The 12,920-nt window shown below is 42.1% G+C and overlaps 1 protein-coding gene across 4 annotated transcripts in view; it reads right to left on the bottom strand.

Moving 5' to 3' along the window:
- Positions 1 to 12,920, bottom strand: part of jmjd1cb (jumonji domain containing 1Cb) — a 183,765-nt gene that overhangs the window by 46,120 nt on the left and 124,725 nt on the right. The gene's annotated exons all lie outside the window — the stretch shown is intronic.

The following is a 12,920-nucleotide window of genomic DNA, read 5'->3' as shown; positions in this document are numbered from 1 at the left end:
TCCCGTTCCTATGAGAGAACAAACGCACACATGTAGACACACACACTCACCAATGTCTCTATTCCTGTTTCTATTTTAGGCCTGGAGGCACACAGGGAAATACATGAGTTATTTATCGAGCTGCAGGTTCCACTGGGCACTCTCTCTCTCTCTGTACTATCCTGCAAAGACCTTATAAACAAGCAGTTGTCAGAGAATGAAATCTGCAAGAAGGATTGTGCTTCCCCTAAAGCTTTTCTATATTTCTACACCAACACAGCGAGAGAGAGAGAGAAAGAGAGATATAAGAGAGCCTCCTTTCACCTTGTGCCACAGCACCCTCAGACTCCAGTCTGCCTGTTTTTATAAACGTGAAGAGTGAAAGAGTCTTGTATTGGTAGACAGTTCGGCAAAATAGAGCTGGACGGTATGGTTAAAAATTAATATCACGGTATATTTCTTCATTTCGGTCGATACAATATAATTCTGATATCATGATGAACAGTAAAAGAAGCCACAAAACCTGCCACTAAAACCAAACTAAAACTACTGCTACTAACTAACACCATCAAACAAGTACCACTTGGCTTTGTCGATATTAATATTTGTAAACTAACTTTAAATTTGAGGGCAATGAACTGACAATAGCCCCCTCTAAAGGCCGTCAGTCAGTGACAGATGCTGTAAATAATGTCCATTTAAATATTGAAAATGTGTTTAAAAACATATCATTGTTATCGAAACATTTTATATTGCAATGTAAATTGATACTGAATTATCATCCAGCCCTAGGGCAAACACTTAATGGTGGTAAATGTTGCAAAATATTAAAAATGACAAATATTTTGTTTTTAAAATCCCTAAAAATGAAGTATTAATACGCTGCATTCACAATCGCTATCATCATCATCACCATCATTAAATCGTCTAAGCTAAAGACTAAAACCAAAATTTTACACATACTTCTTGATACAATATTATCACCAAGAATGGAACAAATCCTCTTTCCTGATGGAAATAATAACAAATTGTGATTGATTACAGGGCTAGCTAACACTTTACATAGCCCCTTTTCACCAAAATAACTGGTTTTCAACCGTTATTCTTGGAATCTTGGAACCTTGGTGCACCTCAAGCGAACCGGCCCCCCACCTTTCCCCCTGTTTTGATGGGAACCAAGGATATGCTCAGTTACAGCACAACTGTGGATAAATTCAGCAACAGAGCCGTAGAGAAATATACATGTGTATATGTTGCCAAGTTCTGAGCTATCTTGCTGAGCTTGTGAACAGTGGAGGAACATAGCCAACATGTTTTGTGTCATGCTAAACACAGCCCCAGAAAACACACAAACAGAGCACTTTCTTGTTTTATTTCCTTATATTTATTTATATAATACAGAGTAAATGACCCAGTCCAGCTTCACTTCAAAATAACAATTTATTTGAGGCTCTGTGCTCTTTCTGGGGCTTTTTGAGCTTGACACGCCCACAGACACCACCAGAGTTCATGCTGAAATACAGAGTATTCTTTGGTTCCATAGTTGAAAACTTGCAAATACTGCAATAACGATTAAAAATAACACATTCTGCAGCTTTACCCTGAACAAACAATGTCATTTCACTAAAGAGGCACACACACGGGCCCTCCAGTGAAGGGCAGAGCAGACATCCCTGGTTTTTTTTTTTTCGGTTTTTTTTTCTTAACACCCTCTCGTCCTCTCTCTCCTGCAGCAGCGGACCTCCATCCATCACTTTAATGGTGGTGTGTGTTGCAGGATTTTCCGCACAGCTCCGGCATGGAAGACGCAGAAGGAGAAGGGCGGTGCCGTATTTTTCGGATGGGGGGGGGGTGTATATGGGGGCGGCTGGAAAAGCGCTTCCAGATCCAGGACTCGGCTCCAGATAAACAGGCCTTTGCTTTTCCCCACTCTCTCTGGGAACATGACTGGGTGTGTCAGCTCCAGTCCCCTTACCAAGCACCGCAAACTCTCTGTGCTCATCCAGAGGGCTTGGCTGCAGCTACTGGAAGCTTCTAGTGTACCTCGCCCAAGCTCCAAAACCATCCACGACTTTTAGAAATGTCCAAACAAACCACTGTGCACGGCTTGAGAGCTGAAGTTCCAGCACCTTCGGTTACATTAAATGTCAGACGACGTCAAGACTGCTCCACTCATCTATCCATCCCCTTCAAACATTAGTCTGTGTGTACATTTAGGAATATGTTAGTAATCATAATGTACGCTGTTTGTGACGGGACACATCGCAAATGCACTCTTTAAAGCAACACTAGGTAGTATTTTTACCTTAAAATTATAACTTAATAATAATTGTGAGCTGTAATAGGGTGAAAAAGCCTCTGTCGTTGCTACTCTGGGCTCAGCTCTGCAGAAACTGCACTGGGCAAGCTTTGGAGAAAGACAGGAAATCACGCCCCGAGTGAATTACATTCTGCAACATTGTGTCTGCAAAGAGACACATTTTCACAAGTTAATATGAATGAAGCCATAAGTGTTCCCCTCCACAGCAGATCTCCTGGGCACATGGGACAACTGAGTGCTGGACAGCCCTGTGGCCATCTGGGCCTGGTGACGTGAGGGACCCTTAAGGTGTTTGTACGCAGGGGACAGTAAAAGATGACCTGAAACCATCCTTTTTCTCTTCTCTTTCATGCTCTGTACCTCACCAACTGATTCCTTTCGCGGTCTGAGCCATTAGCACTATGACAGTGATAACTCTGGCTGCTCTTTACGGCAGGCGGAAGCAACCGGCTCTGAAATCACAGCCTAAATGAACTGCAGTGACCCCCTGGGAAGGCTAATCAGAGCTTTGTCTGTTCCAAGTGTCTCACAGATTGCAGCGTAACCAAGATAATACAAATGAGCTCAGTGCATAGTGTCTGTCGGCTGTATACTGTTTACATCATCAAAATCCAAAGGGCTGTGCAAAAAGCAGGGAACTCTTTTCCAGTATTCATTCAATATCTTGTCAAATCAGTCGCCATGTCGCTACTTAGGCTAGAGATATACTTGCTGTTTGGTCATGTGTTCGCGTACACAACCGTCTGCATCGTGAATGTAACTCACTATGTGCTATGCTTGTAACTCCTCAACCTTCACCAATGTGCAGCGTCAATCTGAACGTTGCTATGGCAGCCCACGCAGGGAAATGTGTGGGCTCCATCAATGTGTAGCCTAAGACAGTACACTCATCATACATCTGCCATTAGGCACGTTAGGTAGAGACTAAAGGCAATGATTAAGACAATCCTTTTGAGGACAGAGATGATCAGGAGTGGCCACAGTCATACACTTTCAAGTCAGATCCTCGGTTTTTACATCTCATCTGAAAGACATGTCCAGTACAGTGTCCCTGTCACTGCATCCAGGCATTGGAATCCACAAAGACCACAGGGACGGCGCCTCCTTTTGGCCCCCCAACACCACATCCAGCATCCACCCAAGATTTCCTTAGAGGTCCCCTATCCAAGAAGGGGCCAGGTGAAACCCACTTCACTTCAGATTTGCTCACATGTTCTGGTGTTCAGGTTGTACCACTGCTGGCATTTTTTTGTGTCAGGAAAAACAGTACAAAACAGTGTGCTGCCTCCTGTTTTTAGATTTTGATTTCCATTTTAAACAAATCTTTGAGGATACCGATTAACTTTTCAACGCTTGAGAAGGGGAGATTTATTTTCTGTTCTCACGGTCCAAGTAATCACAAACACATTCTAATCTGAGCTCTGGAGCAGCCACAGCTATTCTTCTTTTGTCTCCCTTTCTCAGTAAGAAAATAAGACAGATCACATATTTTCTTACTGTGGAACAGCTTTGGGACACCAGGTTTTACACAATTTTAAAAGTTTTTATATCTTTCAACATTAACGTACACTCTGGTTTGTCAAGTTTCCTTTCCTCTTCAATCTTCTCAGTACTATCTCCTGTTTTGACGGAAACATAAATGAAGGTTTCTGACTCATGCGGCACAGTCTAATCTTTCTGAAGTGGCTGTAATGGGCTTGGCCTTGGCTGCACACAAACGACTGACTGCACCTTGGTGATATTACACATCGTGTTCATTAAGAATGAATGGTTGAATCTCATTACAGAACTTGTCTGCTCGCTGAATGTCCTTGTTCACATTTGCAGGCTAATTCCCCCTGTGTGTGTGTCTGCAGTACAGTACCTAGTGTGTAGTCACACATTTAGTCATGAAGGAAAAAATAGTTGAGGCTGTCTACAAACCCCCGATACCAGAGGTCTTCAAACCCAGATCTAGGATCCAAGTTCCAGGCTGAGAATTTAAAATGTCTGGGTGCAACTGTTAACGCACCCAAGTGGCAAAGTATATGTCATGTCCCAAACTCTACCTTATTCACTATAGAGTGCAGTCTATAGCCTAGTGCAGTTTCCACCATTTTGTAGTAGTGTTTGAAACACATAGGGCACTCAAACAATCCCACAATGCACAGTGAAATGTAGTGTGCACTCCATACTGTACTATACTGTTTGCTAAAAGCCTGCATAAAGTGGTGTCCAGAATTGTTCACCAACCTCCTGAATTCAGTTCCCTGTAATTGTGCATTATATAGAGAGTGATTCAAGGAATAGTGAATAGGGAGCCATTTTGGATACAGGTACAGTATCATACCGGCCAGCAATTGTAAAAACCCAGCCTGGAACCCGGATCCAAGGTCTGAATTTGAAGACCCCCGCTCTTAACCCTATACCTGATAAAAAGAGGGCATGCAGAGAGCATAAGTCATTTTCAAAATGTTTATCAAATGTCCTCCCCATGGTATATACTGCATTCACAAAGGAGTCAACTAAATGCCTTAAGAAGATGGCGTCTCTTCCGGTACATCACTGTTAATCATTATCATCATACGGGTCTTTGAAATGTTGATATCACATCAGAATGCAACATCCAAATCATACTTTATAGATATCTAAACAATCGCACTGTGTCCAACTGTGCACAGTGAGCATCATCTGATGGTTTCAGTAGGTCTTGTGGACAATATGTGAAAACCTTTGTGTAAATTGTGACCTGTTAACAGAATGGGATGCCCTGGAGCAGCTGCAAATTAGCCCAAGTCACCCAGCATTTGGTAGTGGAGCAGCAAAATTTTATTCACACCTCTTCGCAACTCTCCACTCCCCCTCCTGTCCAAAGCCTGATGTTTGTTTTTTTCCTGCTCTTTCTCCCTGTCTATCTAAACGTCCGGCCGTATGACTGATATCGCTGCACCGTCCTGGTTTCAGCTCTCGCTTTCACATGAGATGCTCAAGCTAAGAACGCTCTAGGACAGGAAGCTAAACACTTCTCAATAAGCCCACGGGTCAATTTCACATCTTGTGCTTTGCTGAGCAATTACCCTGCATTAGTAATTACTGTAACGGCGTTAAAAGGCAGCCTGGCCCAGATACACAGTGCTGATATAAATGCTCAGACAAAGGGGGGAAACTGTGGAAGACAAGCCCTTGAAGACGCAGTTAAAAAACATTTAAAAACAGGGTATTACTTCAAATTACACAGCAGCCTTGGATGTCAGTAATCTTTCATATCTGTCATCGTAGAGGACTGGAGTGACACGCACGGTGTTTTGTTTGCACAAACATATAAAAAGATATATCAAAGGTTATTCCTTTGATAGATACTTTAATGTTGCTGTCATATCAAAAGCAAATAATGCTGTTTTTATTATTAATAATAATATCATCATTTGGAAACACCAGCTGCCCTTTACAGTACGAACATTTTACGGTGAATATGTTCATCACCTTGTTACATTAACAGTGGCTCGACTGATATGAAGTTCAGACAACCAATAACAATAGAAGGCATTTTCCTACCCTCTTCCAAAAATTAGACAGCACAGTTTCGACAGTGCTGAGCCTAGAGTAGCAAGAACAGAAGCTCTATTCTCCCTTTTAAAGGAAGCTGCAATTTTAAGGTAAAAACATTACCTAACGTTCCTTAAAACAGATATATGTGCTGATAAATTTGCATAAACCAAGTTCTAAAAGCAGCTGAGCCAATCAGATTTCTCAGCCAGAGCTTCACATACTAATGACTATGATGCAAGCCTTTATACTCTCGTGCATGGTTTGTCTCTGGTGTACGGTCAGGAAATCAGTATTGACCGATTACTTATACCCCCTAGAGGCCGTGAGCATAACACAGGGGCTGACGACTGTTACCATGGAGGTGTGCAGCGTGGGAGAGATGACACAACGCTTGCATCAGACACGGGAGTAAACAGGGAACGAAGACAGGGATAGGAAGAGAGAGAGAGAGAGAGAGAGAGAGAGAGAGAGAGACAAAGACGACGACAGGCTGTTCCCACGATTGGCATCAGCAGCAGCACTGTGCACTTAAAATGGACACCTCAGAGACAGCTCGCTTTGGGCCGGCGATGACTCACGCTGGAAATGGCAACGTTTTCAAAGTAAGAGTGGGCAGTAAGAGGAAAAAGATCAGAAATAACAACATCATAATGGCGCTAAAAGCATGGCGGCGGCATGTTATAATATCACGGTGAATACAGGTGGAATTAAAGAGTAGCGAAGGGGAAAATGTACGCTCGCACGTGGAAGCCTTTGTTGGGAGCGCGCAGACGTCGCTCTTGTTGCTATGGCGATACTACGTATGTGGCGAGTGTGTGCGAGGGAGAAGGGCTTGTTGCCAGGGTAATAAACGTGAGTGTGTGAGAGAGATGGTGCGTGTGTAGCATATAGAAGTAGGAGTCGATGGCAGGGTTTATGTATAGAACGGCAATATGAGCTGTTATGCTTTATACTGCTGAAGAGGGTCTGGCATTTTGTGTGCAGGCTGTGAATGTGACATGTAGATGCAGTAACAGGAGACTAATAATGTGTGTGTGTGTGTGTGTGTGTGCGGGAGAGAGAGTGAGAGAGAATGTGTGTGTGAGAGAGTGTTTCTTCATTAAATGGACAGAGCATGTGCCAGAGTGATGTATATGTCCTCTGTAAATGAGGTGAGTGTGTGTTAGAATGTGTGTGTGAAAGTGTGTAGCACTCCTACACAGCCCCCACCATGGGGTCAGACAGAAACGTTGTTGTGTTGTGTGTGGTGCTGTCAGGCAAGGCCATAGAGAGCCAACACACATACACGCACGCACACACGCACAGCTGCAAGCCCCCCCATCCCCTCGCTCCAATGTCACTAAGTGTCTGGCTTTGTGCCACTGATACACACTCTGTCCTCTATACAGTAACACTCAAATGACTGCACATTCATAACCAAGTTTCCATTTAAAGATTTAATGGGGTGGTTTCCTACCCTCCTCCACAAGTTACATAGTGCAGTTTCTGCAGTGCTGAGCCTGGAGTAGGAAGAACTCTGCCTCTTTACAGGTCAGCGAAACATTACAGTGATTTAGAAGCTGAATCTTAAGGTAAAAACACTACCTAGTGTTCCTTAAAGGCTATGGTTTATTCACACCAGAGCTCGAGGAGCAGGTACGGCGATGTTTAATTGTGTGACGTATTCTAGCACAACTTTGCTAGCCACCTGCTATTCTCATCAGCATGTGACCTCACCCAGTGAGGTATAAACAGGGAGGACAGGGCATCTGTGCTGTGAGCGCTCCTGTCTTACTGCGAGACAAGAGAAAAAAAAAAAGAGCATGCGTTCCTGGTTTTTTTTTTTTTTGGGGGGGTGTATTTTTTCGACTGAAAATCGACGTCGGTGTGAATCCTATTTCACCCCTTAGCAAGTAGATTTCCAGTTCCAGTTTATATGGTGAAGCAATTACAATCTGGCGTCTGCGGCTACTGCAACATTTAAGGTGGAACTGGAGGTTTCAAAGAGAACACTGTGGAATCAGAAGCTAAATTTAGCTTCATATCCCAGATGATTTAGGAGTAGGTGATGATATATGATTATCGAAAGCTTGTGTTCCCCTACATTTAAAGTCCAGCTGCGAGGTTGCAGCACTGCAGACCTGTTCAAGAAGTAGTATGGCTCTTGAAGGGTGGTCCCATTTAGCAGGAGAAGGTTTTAACTACTACACATTTTAACTCAGTGACAGTCAAAATCAAGGGGTAGGGATGAAAATAAGAAGAGACTGGGCTGGTGTCATAGTGCCTAAGTGCTTCAACCATATCATCTATTGGATGCATGTTGTTAAAAATAGGTCACCGGCAATTCAGAAAAAAGCCAATTTTAACAACAATAATCCTCTTGTTTTATTAAATCTCTTGCAGCTTGCTTGCAAATTGTGTAACGACTTATGTTTTTACCACCCTACATTCAATCAGATATGTCCGACTGGCACTGCACTGTAGTAGTCAACCATTCCCTTGTCCCATAAAATATCAAAAACACAGCAGCAATCAACAGTGATCTATGCTGGAGCTCATAAAGCTGCTATTGGAGTCAGCTCTTGGTTTAACATGGCAACATAAGAGTTCACTTTTTCCTTCCTAACCACACACCACAACACACACACACATACACTCTCTCTCTCTCTTCCCCAGCTCTCCAGCCAGTTGGCCTCCAACACAGAGACTCTATTGTAGTCTTTATGCTGAACAGATTGCAGTAGTTCAGAACACCCCCCACCACCAACCACCTCCTTGTTTTTTGAGAGAGGGCAGGGAAATGCCAGCCACCTCCCACTGCCCAGCACACTCTATAACTCTCTAGGCACTGGGATACTTAGCGGTTTTAATAAAATGCCAGGGTATAAATCCCAATGATGATCGTAGCTTTAAAACTTTAATAAATACAAAAGCAAAGCTGTGTACAATTACTGTCCAAAAAAAAAAAAGCATAATGGAAGAACCTACCAGTACCGTGTGTCTTTAAAGCATTTGGAAAAACATACAATATTGTCTCCAAGAACATAACAAATCGATGCACATGCTTTTGTAGGACTTAGTCCTAGATGGAACATCAAATGAATGCCATTCTCGAAATATGATTGAATTTTGAAATTCACTTATATGCCCAAATACATAAATAAATAAATGAATGAATGAAGTCTGCATTGGCCCACATTTCTCCTATTGGTTAATCCCTAAACATAATGATATACTAAAGCAAACATCATCTGAAGAATAAACAGTAGTAGTGGGTAGTGGCAGGGATAATTTGGTATTATTCAAATATAATTTTTGATATTATAAAATATTATAATGTTTACAAGAGGTCTCCGAAAATATAATATCTGTGGGGGAAAGGTATATTATTTATTTATATATATATAATTGTAATAAACTTGCAAATGCTTTTTATTTGATTTTCGCATCAATAATATAACAAAAGAAATTTTTTCGCTTCCTACCCTCCCTAAAGGGCACTGCTACCTGTTATGACCCCAGGAGGCTCTGAGGAAGAAAAAGACACAGCTGATGGAGGGAGGAGGTGAATAAGAAGCGAATGTAGATTGTGGAATAAAGCGGCACATTCCGGAATGTGCACAGAGCCCTCTGGGGGACGGGAGGAGGGCAGCGGCGGGTTTGAGGTATGCTTCACTGGAGGAATTTCACAGGCTGTGGCTTACGAATGGATTGAGGAATGAGCGAGAGAGAGAGAGAAATACAGCAGCAGAGCTGAAAGACATGAAGAGGTAAACATCAAAGTGTGTGTTTATTACTAATATTTTGATTAGTGCGTTCATCAGTTGATGGACTGTGTTACAGGTAGAGACAGGGAATACGATTTTATTCAAATGTTACTATTATAAATACTGAAGTCTGTTGTTGTGATAAACAATAAGCTTTTTGGAGCTTAATCTAAATATTGTGTGTACCTACAGAACACTGATTAAGTGTATATTTCATTACGAATGAGCACAGTAAGGATTTAGTTGAAAAGCATGAAAAGAGATGAGGATATTGACCTATTTTTGCCATTTCAGATCACTTAAGCATCCTTTGGTTTATGAAAGGTGCTATATAAGTCTTATTATTATTATTATTATGGAACTGGCTCCAAATCTAGGAGAGCGTTAACTGCATGAAAGTAAACACAGACAAAGTGCTACAAAGCCAAACAACTCCAGTTACAAATGAGCTTCTGTGGTGATTCAAACAGCGAATACAAACTTCCGTTAATTTTCAGCCACTTGTTTTTCTTATTCAAACATACCGCTCCACATTAGAATACACAGAGCTTCTGAATGTAAACAAACAAGAGAACAGGGTTTTCCCACAATCGTTGCCTTTAAGTGTTCAGGCCACAGTAGAACAAAGGGAGACACTCCTATTACAAGGAGGAAAATAATTACATTAATATGATTACATGTCCCCAATTACAAAATTCTAATGTAAACATTATTTAAATAACAGCTGAATCTAAAACACTGTAAGAGAGTGATAAACTGCTCCTACGCAGCAGCCTGTGGCTTATGGGGTTATGGTGTCCCCAGTTTGTAAGTGAGCAAGGCTTTTAGGATGCGGAGGCGGTGTGGTTCGCTGTGTTTTTTCACATGTTCACTGGCCCTTTCATTACCCAGCCTGATGGTTTTTACATTTCAGACTCATCCATTGTGAGCAGTGCTGATTTTCTGAGAGATGGAGAGAGAGGGAGAGGGAGAGGGAGAGAGAGAGTTTTTGAGTGAGGTTTTTTTTTTTTTTTGAAAGCTAGGCAGTCTGACAAGAACATAGTGTTCTGCCGCACACCAAGAGAAACTCGAATGAAAACAGCATCTAAAATTGCCCTGCAGGGGATGGCACATCACACATCGATTTGCTTCATTTATTATAAACCCTTCACATGGCACCCTCGCTCACTTCTCCTTCCTCTTTCTCTCTTCGTCTCACTCGCTCTCTCTTCATTGTCCTTTCTAGCTCTAAATGGGATGTTTTTTTTGTGGCTGTTTTAATGTATTGTAGCATATTCACTCTATATCGTTTTTTATTATAAATTAGGGCACCACTTTATTTACAGATATCAATAATGATCTCAGATTCTATACTTATTTTGGGGGGGAGGTGGATATTGAGGTTAGCACAAGTTCAACATGCTTGGATGCAGATGCTCACACTGGCCAGTGCTGGGCTGAGTGATGGAGGGAATGGGAGGACCACCCTACTCCCCCTGTGATCAAAGCCAATGATAATCGCTTGAACTGCCAGCAGCATCTCTGTGGATTGAACAAGCGATCTCCCAACCAAACACTTAGACAACTGCAATCAACAGACACAGACTGCGCTAATCAAGAACTGCGGTTCAAACAAGCATAGGGAATGTAATTTATACAGCCAATCAGGAGTCAGCAGAAGCATGCTCATCAGCTCATGGGCGCAGCTGAGATTGTTTACGTAGGTACTGGATAATGGATTAATACAATGTGTGATCAAATAATTCTTAGTACATTACATATCTACAGCTCTGAGTTCATCTATGCTAAAGAAACCATATTTGGCAATGTACAACAAGCTAGAAGAGCGTCAGGCACTTCCAATGAAATACAGGCTTTAGATGTGGGCAGCGCCTGTGCAATGTGTGCAGACGAATCTCTGGAACATTTCCCGTGACTTTTTCACAATCTCTGACATTACCTGGAGCCTTTAATAGAGTGCTACCAGTAGGGTGACCAGATCTGAGATGGTGAAAAAGAGGACACGTTTTGGGGGAGGGTTGATGAGCTCTCGCCCCTCGCTGCCGTTGTATGCTTAGCTGAACCTCTGTGTGCTTTTAGGTCCTTTACACCTTTATTTGCTACACATGGGAAAACGTACATTTACGTTTCGACATAGCTGCTCGAGATGAGGGTAGATACACGAGCTTTGCCTGACGTAAACAAGGCCTACTGACGTGCAGACTGACCAATTAAATGTTTACAGAGAAGGTTATCGACCAATAACAGTAGTTCTACAGTCAGACCGTGCAATCCAAAGGTTTTAGGCTACTTCACCACGCCCCCTTCTCTCTCAAGCGAACCAATCGGAGTACGGGAGGGCAGGACTAGTTTGTGAACGAAACACTTCTTGAAATTCTATGTATACTCTAGAAAAATAAAATCCCAGACATTTGTGAAATTCCGCCGGGACATTTTTTTAAGTCTAAAAAAGAGGACATGTTCGGGTAAAAGAGGACGTCTGGTCAACCTAGCTACTACGATAAAATCATCTGGGGCGAATGGTGCGGGTAGTCACTTACACTCAATACAGCATATTGTGATATGTTTTCTCGGTTTTGGAAACTGGAATAGTCGTATTTTGTTTTTATTGTGGATGTGCACTTCCTCAGATCTTTAAGTTGATATTTTCCCACATGGTAGTTTTTAAGGCAAAAACGTAAACGAATGTAGTCAATTTTTCTAATGTGCCACATTCACAAAATATAGTTCAAAGCTGTGGATGACTTGGTGGTAAATGAGTAAATAAATAAGTAATTAAGCCCAAATCAAGCAAACAGAAGCTAAAAGTCAGCTACTGCAGCTGTATTATTTACTGTACTGTATGTTTTATTTTTGCCAGTTTTGCGTACAATCAAACTAACCTAAGAACAATTTTTTTTGTAAACCATATCAATTATGATTTTTGCTATGAGAAGTGAGCATTAGTCCCAGTTCTAAATGTATGTTACTGTAGGTGATTTGAATGAATATATCTCCGTCAACATAACAGCAGATCATTTTCAATGTCACACTGTCACATCACTGGTCGAGCGATGTGTTTTTAACATAATGCAAGGCTCATCACGATCATTACTGCACCCATATCATACAGACCTAACACGATGCTTTAATTTTGCGAGAGATGAGCCTGATCCTCCGTGTGCCCGGGTGTTATGGCCGCTTTAGGAGGTGGGAGGTAGACGGCTCTAATTTGCTGGCAGATGGCTTTTCATTATCCGTTCAGCAAAATGGTGGCGAGGCGAGCCTAAGACACCGAGGCTAAAATGCGGCGTGCATATAAATCTAGAGGAGGAATACTACAGAGAGCACACTCCCTCCCTCCCCCC

The sequence above is a fragment of the Hoplias malabaricus genome, chromosome 3, assembly GCF_029633855.1.
Source record: "Hoplias malabaricus isolate fHopMal1 chromosome 3, fHopMal1.hap1, whole genome shotgun sequence".
NCBI classification, from domain to species: domain Eukaryota; kingdom Metazoa; phylum Chordata; class Actinopteri; order Characiformes; family Erythrinidae; genus Hoplias; species Hoplias malabaricus.
Note: the sequence above shows the minus strand (reverse complement) of the source record. Positions and strands in the feature narration are given on the sequence as shown.